Consider the following 10850-nt stretch of genomic DNA (forward strand, 5'->3'; position numbering starts at 1 on the left):
AGCAGCGCACCAAGGCACCAATCTGGCGCACCAAACTTTTCTGCCCTGCCCTCCGCGAGGGCAGGGCAGCATCCTGCGCACTAAGCCGCACCACGCCCGCACCACGCACGCACCACACATCAATTTTCTGCCCTGCCCTCCACAAGGGCAGGGCAGCCTTCTGGAAGCTATTATTTTTGGGCTAAAATTGGATTAAAAATCCAATAAAATTCATTTCTTCACCAAATCAAAAGCCCATCCAAATCCCAAGATCCAAGAATAGAAAGTGTATAAATAGGAGCTAGTTTGATGTAATTAGGACTTTTGGCTTGACTTTTTAATTTTGCACTTTCTTTGAGCTTTGAATTTTTGGCAACTTTTCTTGAGAGACTGAACCGAGATTTCAGAGAATTGGGGAGGAGAATTGATCTCTCTTCTTCCTTGTTCTTGCTTGGGCATTTTTTATTTCCTTGTTTTGAGTTTTTGGTGTGAAGAATTGAGGAAATTCTGTCTCAATCTCCATTCAAAATCTCTTCAAACATTTTTCTGCATAATTGAGTTCAATTTACATTCCCTTTACTGCTTCTTCTTCAATTTCTTGTCAGTTGCTTTGAGAACTTGGATCTGGGAGGGCAATTGAGATCTAGGCTTTGCTACCTAGTCTCTGAAGTCCTGAGATCCCAATTTGGCATTTTTCATTTCCTTGTTTTGAGTTTTGGGTGTGAAGAATTGAGGAAATTCTGTCTCAATCTCCATTCAAAATCTCTTCAAACATTTTTCTGCATAATTGAGTTCAATTTACATTCCCTTTACTGCTTCTTCTTCAATTTCTTGTCAGTTGCTTTGAGAACTTGGATCTGGGAGGGCAATTGAGATCTAGGCTTTGCTACCTAGTCTCTGAAGTCCTGAGATCCCAATGGGTTCTTCTGTGAACCTTGCTGCATTTTAATTTCAATTTCTGTTTGAATCCTCATTGCTTCCAATTCAATTTCTGTTCTCTTAATTGTTGCAATTTACTTTCTCTTGCTGGAATTCTGAATTCCCAATCCTTAATTCCCCTTTTATATTCAAGTAATTTACATTTCTTGCACTTTAAGTTACTGCAATTTACATTTCTTGCACTTTAAGCTTCAGTCATTTACATTCTTGTTCTTTACAGTTCAGCAAGTTTACTTTCCTGCTCTTTAATTTACTGCAATTTCCCCTTCTCCCTTTACATTCCAAGCAATTTAGCTTCTGTTAAATACAACCCACTCAACCAAAACTTGATTCGTTTGACTAAATCAACCACTAAACTAAAGTTGCTCAATCCTTCAATCCCTGTGGGATCGACCTCACTCATGTGAGTTATTATTACTTGATGCGACCCGGTACACTTGCCGGTGAGTTTTGTGTTGGATCGTTTTCCACACATCAACCACCTAATTAAACGTTGATTGAGGTTTAATTGTCAGTTTAGATCTATACTTGCAACACGATTTTATTGAGAAATTCTTTACCGACAATTTTTCTCTATCAATCATGAGAGCTAAAGTTCCCAAAAACTTCAAAATCCCTGACATAAACTTGTACGACCAGAAAACCGACCCAAAATACCACCTCAGCAATTTCAAAAGCCAGATGTACTTAGCAAACATCTCGGATGCTACTCACAGCAAGGCCTTTCCGATAACATCGACTAAAGCTGCTATGAAGTGGTTTGATAGCCTGCCTCCGAGGTCGGTATCTAGTTTCGATGATCTCGCTTGCAAATTCCTTACCCGATTTTCGATCTAGAAAGACAAGGTCAAGCATGCTCCTAGCCTATTCAGAGTGAAACAGGAGGTCGGAGAACCCCTAAGAGACTACATGGAGAGATTTAACAATGCTTGCTTGGAAATTCAAGACCTACCTACTGAAGCGGTAATAATGGGACTTGTCAGTGGTCTCCGTGAAAGACCCTTGTCCCAGTCCATATTAAAGATGCATCTGACTTCTTTAAATGATGTATAGGAGCGAGCTGAAAAGTACATCAATGTGGAATAAAATGGCAGGTTACGAGAATCGAGTTGGTGATCAGGGAACCCTCAATAGCCAAAGGAGAAGGGGGAGAGGGAGCCCAAGAGAAAAGAAGAAGTTGGACCCGAGAAGCCCAGAAGATACCATACGTATACCCCGCTATGAGTTTCTTTAGTGGATGTCTACATGGAAATCTGTCACACCGAGAAGTTTCCTCTTCTGCGTCCCATTAAAAATAAAAAAGGTGGAAGTCGTAATGAATATTGTGAATACCACAAGCTGTACGGGTATTCCACAAATGATTACTACGACCTAAAAAATGTGATAGAAAAGCTGGCTAGGGAAGGTTGGCTAGATAGATATCTAATGGAAAGGTCGGACAATCAGGGAAAAAGAAAGAGAGATGAGGAATACCATGAGCAGAGAGGTCCGCTCCCACAGACTCTGGAATAACACATTCATATGATATCAAGAGGATTCATTGGAGGGGGCTGACCAAATCGTCTCGGAAGAGGCATTTGAAGGAAGTCTACTTGGTCAGAGATAATGAACCGACCTTCCCACAATCTCCTTTACAAAAGAAGATGGACAGGGGATCATACCCGGCCACGACGACCAGTGGTAATTACCATGATCCTTGCAGATGCTCATCTACATAGAAACTTTGTAGACCAAGGAAGTTCCACCGATATATTGTTCAAACCGCTATTTGATAAGTTAGGATAAAATTAGAAAGAACTAAAAGCCTACCAGGATACACTCTTTGGGATAGGAGACGCTCTTATCATGTTGCTAGGTTTCATCTCCCTACACACAACTTTTAGAAGAGGGTTGAAGTCCAAAACCTTAAGTATAGAATTCATTATTGTCAATTTAGTCTTCGCCTACAATGCTCTGATAGGTCGGACAATGCTAAACCGGCATGGAGAGTCCAAAACCGGCATGGGGAGTCTATAATTTAGTTTCCTCACCTCTGTGTGAAGTTCCTAACACAAGAAGGGATTGCTACCATCAGTGGAGTCTAGAAGCTAGCGAGGAGGTATTATAATGAGAGCCTAAACCTAAAGGGTAAAGGAAAAGAAGTCAATACAATTTAACTCAGCAGAGTCCAAGTAAGAGAAGAATTACGACGAGAACCCAGACGAAAAACTGAAGAAGTCTAGATCGGGAAAGAAGTCGGGAGAAATATCAACATAGGAGCTAATTTAGCAGAAGATCTGAAGCAAAAACTTGTAAAGCTCCTACAAGAAAACTCCGACCTCTTCTCCTAGAAAGCCTCCAACATGCTTGGGATCAATCCCAAGCTTATGTCACACAGGTTATCCGTCTACCCCAGATCCTGACTTGTCCAACAAAAAGGCAAAAGCTCATACCAGAACGGGCCCAAGTGGTCAAAGAGCAAGTATAAGGCTTGCTAGAAGCCGGGTTCATCGGGGAAGTCAAGTACCCGGCGGGGCTGGCAAATGTGGTATTGGTAAAAAAAAAATAGAACGGAAATTGGAGGATGTGTGTCGATTATACCATCCTCAACAAAGCATGTCCAAAAGACCCATATCCTCTACCCAACATTGACTCCCTGGTAGATTCTAGCTCAGGGCACTAGTATCTATCATTCATGGATGCTTACTCGAGTTACAACCAGATACCGATGTACAAGTCATATCAGGAGAAGACATCTTTCATTACACCTAGAGAAAACTATTGCTACGTGATCATGCCATTTGGATTAAAAAATACATGGGCCACCTATCAAAGGTTGATGAATAAAGTGTTCGCACCTCATCTTGAAAGCTTAATGGAAGTGTATGTGGATGACATGCTGGTAAAAACCAAGGATGAGGCTAGCCTCCTGGCCAACCTTTCACAAGCCTTTGATACTATAAGGAAGCATGGAATGAGGCTAAATCCTACCAAATGCACTTTTGCAGTGGAAGCAGGAAAATTTTTAGGATTCATGCTGACACAAAGGGAAATTGAGGCTAACCCTGATAAGTGCAGAGCAATCCTAGAAATGAAGAGGCCGACCTATTTAAAGGAAGTCCAGCAGCTAAATGGTCGTCTCGCAACACTATCTAAATTTTTGGCAAGATTAGCATTGATATCCCTACCACTCTTTTCACTACTTAGAAAAGGATGCAAATTTGAGTGGACCCCTGAATGCGAAAAGGCTTTTCAAGAGTTCAAAGGGTTTCTGAGCCAGCCTTTTATCCTTACTCGACCAAAAATAGGGGAAGAACTCATATTATACTTAGATGTCACTGAGAAGGCTATGGCATTAGTATTAATACGAGAAGGTGAGGTCGGATAGGATCCCATTTATTTCACTAGCAAGGTGCTACAAAGTACTGAATTAAGGTATCTAAAACTTGAAAATTTTGCGTATGCCTTAATTGTAGCATCCATAAGGCTCCGACTTTACTTTCATACTCATACTATAAGAGTCCGAATGAACCAGCCTATGAAGCAGATCCTTCAGAAAATGGATATTGCAGGCAGAATGGTTCAATGAACTGAAATACGAAACTTGAACAACAATCAAAGTCCAATGTCTCACCGACTTTGTTGCAGAATATACAGGCGATCAGAGTAAGACCTCCATAACCTGGGAGCTTGATGTAGACGGATCCTCTAACAAGGTCGGAAGTGGAGCCGGCATAATATTGGTCATTGAAGAAGGAACTCAGATAGAGGTATCTTTGAAATTTGAGTTCTACGCTTCCAACAACTAGGCCGAATATAAAGCTTTGATCGTAGGGCTAAAACTTGCTAAAGAAGTCAGTGCTAATAAGATAATAATCTTTAGTGACTCCCAAGTAGTAACTTCTCAAATTAATGGAGAGTACCAGGAAAAAGATCGTAACATGAAAAGATACTTGGAAAGAACGCTTAAGTATCTCATACAATTCTTGGAAACCGAGGTTAGGCACAAAATGCGGGAGCTCAATAGCCTAGCAGACGCTCTCTCCAAGCTAGCAAGTACCAAGCCGGGAAGAAATAATAGAAGCTTGATACGGAAAACTCTCCAGGATCCCATAGTTACGAGGATAGACAGCAAATTGAACTTCCTACCTGTCTCAGGCTTAAACCTCAGATGGATTAATCCTCTAGTCGAATATCTAAAATTCAACATCCTTCCCAAGGAGCAAAAGGAAGCCCAAAAACTCAGAAGGGGAGCCAAAAACTATACTTTGGTGTGGAGTGTCCTTTATAGAAGAGGGATATCCATACCATTGTTGAAGTGTGTCCCGCCTCTAAGACAGAGGAGGTCCTGAAGGAAGTACACAATTGCATTTGTGGGAATCACCTTAGAGCAAGATCTCTAGCCAGGAAGGTGATACGAGCTGGGTTCTTCTGGCCGACTTTGCAAAAGAATACCACTGACTTCGTTAAAAAGTGCCAACCTTGTCAGATGCATGCCAATTTCCATGTTGCTCCTACCGAAGAGCTCATTAGCGTGACCACTCCCTGGCACTTTGCGAAATGGGAATTAGACCTACTTGGACCTTTTCCCCAAGCTCCAGGATAGGTCAAATACTTAATTGTGGGATTAGATTACTTCACCAAGTGGATAGAAGCAGAACCACTGGCCACTATAATGGCACAAAGAAGTCGAAAATTCCTCTATAGGAACGTAATCACCCGGTTCAGGATTCCCCACTCTATCACCATAGATAATGGCACATAATTGGCCGATTCCACATTCAGAAGCCTGGTGTCTAGCATGATGATTAAGCATCAGTTCACCTCGGTAGAGCATCCTCAAGCTAATAGACAGGATAAAACTGCCAATAAAGTTATCCTGGTAGGATTAAAAAAGAGGCTACATGATACAAAGGGAGCATGGGCTGAAGAGCTCCCTCAATTATTTTAGGCTTACAAAACAACACCTCACTCCACGACTGGGGAAACACCATTCAGATTTGCCTATGGAAAAGAAACCATGATCCCAATAAAAATCAATGAGCAATGTCCAAGGGTGAGATTCTACGATGAGGTTGACAACGTTCAAGCCCAAAAGAAGAAGTCGAGCTACTCCCAGAGGTCTGAGAACAAGCGCAAATAAGACAAGCAGCGCTAAAGCAAATGATGATAATAAGGTATAACCAAAAAGTCATTTGAAGAAGTTTCGATACAAACGACTAAGTTCTCATTCGAAATGACATCGGAGTAAACAAGTCGGGAGAAGGGAAGCTCACTACAAACTGGAAAGGACCATTCAAGATAATTGAAGTCTTGGGAAAGGGTTACTATAAAGTGTCTGACTTGAATGGAGCTGAGTTCTTGAGGTCATGGCATGCTTGCAATTCAAAAAGATATTATAGCTAGAAGCGTACTCTGTTCCCTAATGTACTCTTTTTCTCAACTTCATGGTTTTTTCTCGAGGAAGGTTTCCCTGAAAAGGGTTTTAACGAGGCATCAAAGCGGGGGGAGGGGGTGGTAGGGGCATGAAAATTATTCCCTTAGTAGCAAAAGCATCTTTGTAACATTAGATCTCATTAATGATGGTACTTCTCTTTCTTAAAATTTCCATTATTATTATTACTATGTTATGCACCGACTTAAGCTCGAATAAGAGCAAAAATCTGTTGCTCGACCTAGGTGGCCGTTAAGATAAAGCAACGAGGTACAAGTCGATGTAAAGAGGTTATAAAAAAATGATCATAACATCTCGGCCATGAAAAGGCAAATGACTTACAAGTCGGAAAGCCCCCGAACAGAGAAAAATGCATCGCAAAAATAACCTAAGTTATGAAGACGATTCAAAGGCAAAAATAAATTGAACGTTTATGCCCAGTTAGTAAAAAATTGGAAAGTCCTTAGAAGGGTGCTACATAAAAGTTTTCATAAAAACTTTCTAAAACAAAATGCCCTTAGAAACTATTTAGCTAAAGGTTTTCATAAAAAGCTTTGCAAAAGGTTTTCATAAGAAATTGTGGCCAAGAAAAAGGTGATTCCCGAGGTCCCCTTCAAGCTCAAAAAGAACGAATATCTGGAGATCCAACAAGAGATTCGAAGAAGAGGTTGGGAAGCTCTCACCAACCCCATCCAACAAGTCAGAATCTTAATGGTTCAAGAGTTATATGCTAATGCATGGATCACTAAGAACCATGATCAAAGTGTGAACCCAAACCCAAAGAATTGGCTCACAGTAGTTCGGGGGAAATACTTGGATTTCAGTCCAGAAACCGTGAGGTTGGCATTCAACTTGCCAATGATGCAAGGAGATCTTCATCCTTTCACAAGAAGGGTCAACTTTGATCAAAGGTTGGACAAAGTCCTCCTGGATATCTGTGTGGAAGGAGCCCAATGGAAGAGAGACTCCAAAGGCAAGCCAGTTCAACTGAGAAGGCTTGACCTCAAACCCATAGCTAGAGGATGGTTAGAGTTCATCCAATGCTCTATCATTCCTACTAGCAACCGGTCCGAAGTAACTGTGGATCGGGCTATCATGATCCATAGTATCATGATTGGAAAGGAAGTGAAAGTTCATGAGATCATACCTCTAGAACTATACAAGGTGGCTGACAAGCCTTCAACTTTGGCAAGGTTAGCCTTTCCTCATCTCATCTGTCACCTATGCAATTCAGCTGGAATTTGTCATAGAGGAAGACGTCCTCATTGAAGAAGACAAGCCCATCACTAAAAAGAAGATAGAGCAAACAAGAGTGTCCACTCATGGACCTCAACAAGAGCATGAGGAAATTCCTCATTAAGAAATCCCTGAGATGCCTCAAGGGATGCATTTCCCTCCATACAACTATTGGGAGCAACTCAACACCTCTTTAGGAGATTTGAGTTCCAACATGGAGCAACTAAGGATGGAGCACCAAGAGCACTCCATTATCCTCCATGAAATTAGAGAGGACCGAAGAGCCATGAGGGAAGAACAACAAAGGCAAGGAAGAGATATTAAGGAGTTCAAGCACTCCATAGGATCATCAAGAGGAAGAACTTGCCGCCGTCACTAAGGTGGACCCGCTCTTTAATTTCCTTGTTCTTATTTTTCTATTTTTCGGGTTTTATACTTTATGTTTTGTCTATGTTTGTGTGTTTATTACATGATCATTGGTGTCTAGTGTTTATGTCTTAAGGCTATGAATGTTCCATGAATCCTTCACCTTTCTTAACAGAAAAATGTTTCTATTTGCAAAAGATCAAGAAGTACATAAATTTCGAATTCTATCTTGAAATTAGTTTAATTATTTTGATGTGGTGGCAATACTTTTTGTTTTTTGAATGAATGCTTGAACAGTGCATATTTTTTATAGTGAAGTTTATGAATGTTAAAATTGTTGGCTCTTGAAAGAATGATGAAAAAAGAGAAATGTTATTGATAATCTGAAAAAAATCATAAAATTGATTCTTGAAGCAAGAAAAAGCAGTGAAAAACACAAAGCTTGCGAAAAAAAAGAAATGGGCAAAAAAAAAGAAAAAGAAATAAAAGGAAAAAGCAAGCAAAAAAAGCCAGTAACCTTTTAAACTAAAAAGCAAGGGTTAAGAGGATCCAAGGCTTTGAGCATCAGTGGATAGGAGGGCCCAAAAGAACATAATCCTGGCCTAAGCGGCTAAATCAAGCTGTCCCTAACCATGTGCTTGTGTCATGAAGGTCCAAGTGAAAAGCTTGAGACTAAGTGGTTAAAGTCGTGATCCAAAGCAAAAGAATGTGCTTAGGAACTCTGGACACCTCTAAAAGGGACTCTAGTAAAGCTAAGTCACAATCTGAAAAGGTTCACCCAGTTATGTGTCTGTGGCATTTATGTATCCGGTGGTAATACTGGAAAACAAGATGCTTAGGGTCACGACCAAGACTCATAAGTAGCTGTGTTCAAGAATCAACATACTAAACTAGGAGAATCAATAACACTATCTGAATTCTGAGTTCCTATGGATGCCAATCATTCTGAACTTCAAAGGATAAAGTAAGAAGCCAAAACTGTTCAGAAGTAAAACGCTACTAGTCCCGCTCATCTAATTGGAACTAAGCTTCATTGATGTTTTGGAATTTATTGTATATTCTCTTCTTTTTACACTACAACATTTTGGGTCTATGGCCACGGTTTTTTTGGTCACGGCAAAAAACCGTGACCATAGACCCCCTATGGTCACGGTTTTTTACCGTGACAAAAAAAAGCTATGGTCACAGTTTTTACAAAAAAGGTGACCATAGGATATCTATGGTCACGGTTTTCTATAAAAGGGTGGCCTAAAAGGATCTATGGTCACGGTTTTGGGGGTGACCTAAAGGGGTCTATGGTCACGGTTTTTACAAAAAGGGTGACCATAGGGTACCTATGGTCACGGTTTTGGGGGGTGACCTAAAGTGGTCTATGGTCACGGTTTTGGGGGTGGCCTAAAAGGGTCTATAGCCACGGTTTTAGGGGTGACCGAAAGGGGTCTATGACCACGGTTTTTACGGTGACCAAAAGGGGTCCATGGTCACGATTTTTCAAAAAAGGGTGACCTAAAAGGGTCTATGGCCACGGTTTTGGGAGGTGACCTAAAGTGGTCTATGGTCACGGTTTTGGTGGGTGGCCTAAAAGGGTCTATGGTCACGGTTTTAGGAGTGACGGTTTTTTTTAATTGATTTTTTATTTTTTTAACTCTCCCTCCCCATAAACGGTGTCGTCTCCCCCTCCCCCAAATCCCAAAATTTCCCCTCCCTCCTAGCAAAATCCCCATTCCCTCCTAACTTAGAACAAAAAAACCCCAATCACTTCGCGTCATAGCCCCATTCTCACCCCAATAACTTCGAGCTCCTCCCAAGTCCCAACCCCCTCCATCGTATGTCGTTTCCCTTCCTCTCAGCCCCTACCATTGTCGTTCACCTTCCTTCCAGCCCCTACTTCGTCACAGCCCCCAAGATCGACGAAGGCAGAAACCCTAGCATCACCGAGCTCCTCTATTACGTCTCACTGCGAGCTTCCTGTCACCGCGAGGAAGAAGAGTAGGCGTCGCGCTCCTCCACTATCCAGCCACCATCGAACTTTGAAGAGAGAGAGAAAGCTCATGAAGATGAGAGAGAGAGAGGGGTCAAAAGCTGAGTTGGTGTCTGTCACCGCCTCCACTGCCTTCACCACTGCTGTTGAAGCTCCGTTGCGGCTGCTGCTGCCGTCAGAGCCGCCGCCAGGGGAAGCCGTTGCCGCCGTTACCACCACAGCAAGGAAAGGAACGTGAGTTAATCTTTCTTTTCTTTTTCTCTCTTCTGTTGATTCCTTTTGCTATTTATTTATGATTATTTTGTGGTGAATTGGTGATCTTAATATATAAGAACACTTTTTTACGCCTGAACCAAAATTAGACGAAATTTAGGTTAGAATGGTCTAATTTTTCATATTTTGTTAGGTGGAGGTTGGTGCACGAAATTGTGATCAATACTTTTCACAAATCAAATAATCCCCGGTAATGAATCCAAAAAACTTGGTGTTCAATACCATGGCATAAACACAACTTCGCACAACCACGAAATTGTGATCACTACAACTTCGCACAACTAACCAGCAAGTGTACTGGGTCGTCCAAGTAATAAACCTTACGCGAGTAAGGGTCGATCCCACATAGATTGTTGGTATGAAGCAAGCTATGGTTACCTTGTAAATCTTAGTCAGGCAAACTCAAATGGGTATGGTGATAAACGCATATAACATAAAGATAAAGATAGAGATACTTATGTAATTCATTAGTAGGAATTTCAGATAAGCGTATGAAGATGCTTTCCCTTCCGTATCTCTGCTTTCCTACTGTCTTCATCCAATCCTTCTAACTCCTTTCCATGGCAAGCTTAAGTAAGGGTCTCACCGTTGTCAGTGGCTACCTCCCATCCTCTCAGTGGAAATGTTCAACGCACCCTGTCACGGCACGGCTATCCATCTGTC

This window comes from Arachis duranensis, chromosome 10 (assembly GCF_000817695.3).
Source record: "Arachis duranensis cultivar V14167 chromosome 10, aradu.V14167.gnm2.J7QH, whole genome shotgun sequence".
NCBI classification, from domain to species: Eukaryota; Viridiplantae; Streptophyta; class Magnoliopsida; order Fabales; family Fabaceae; genus Arachis; species Arachis duranensis.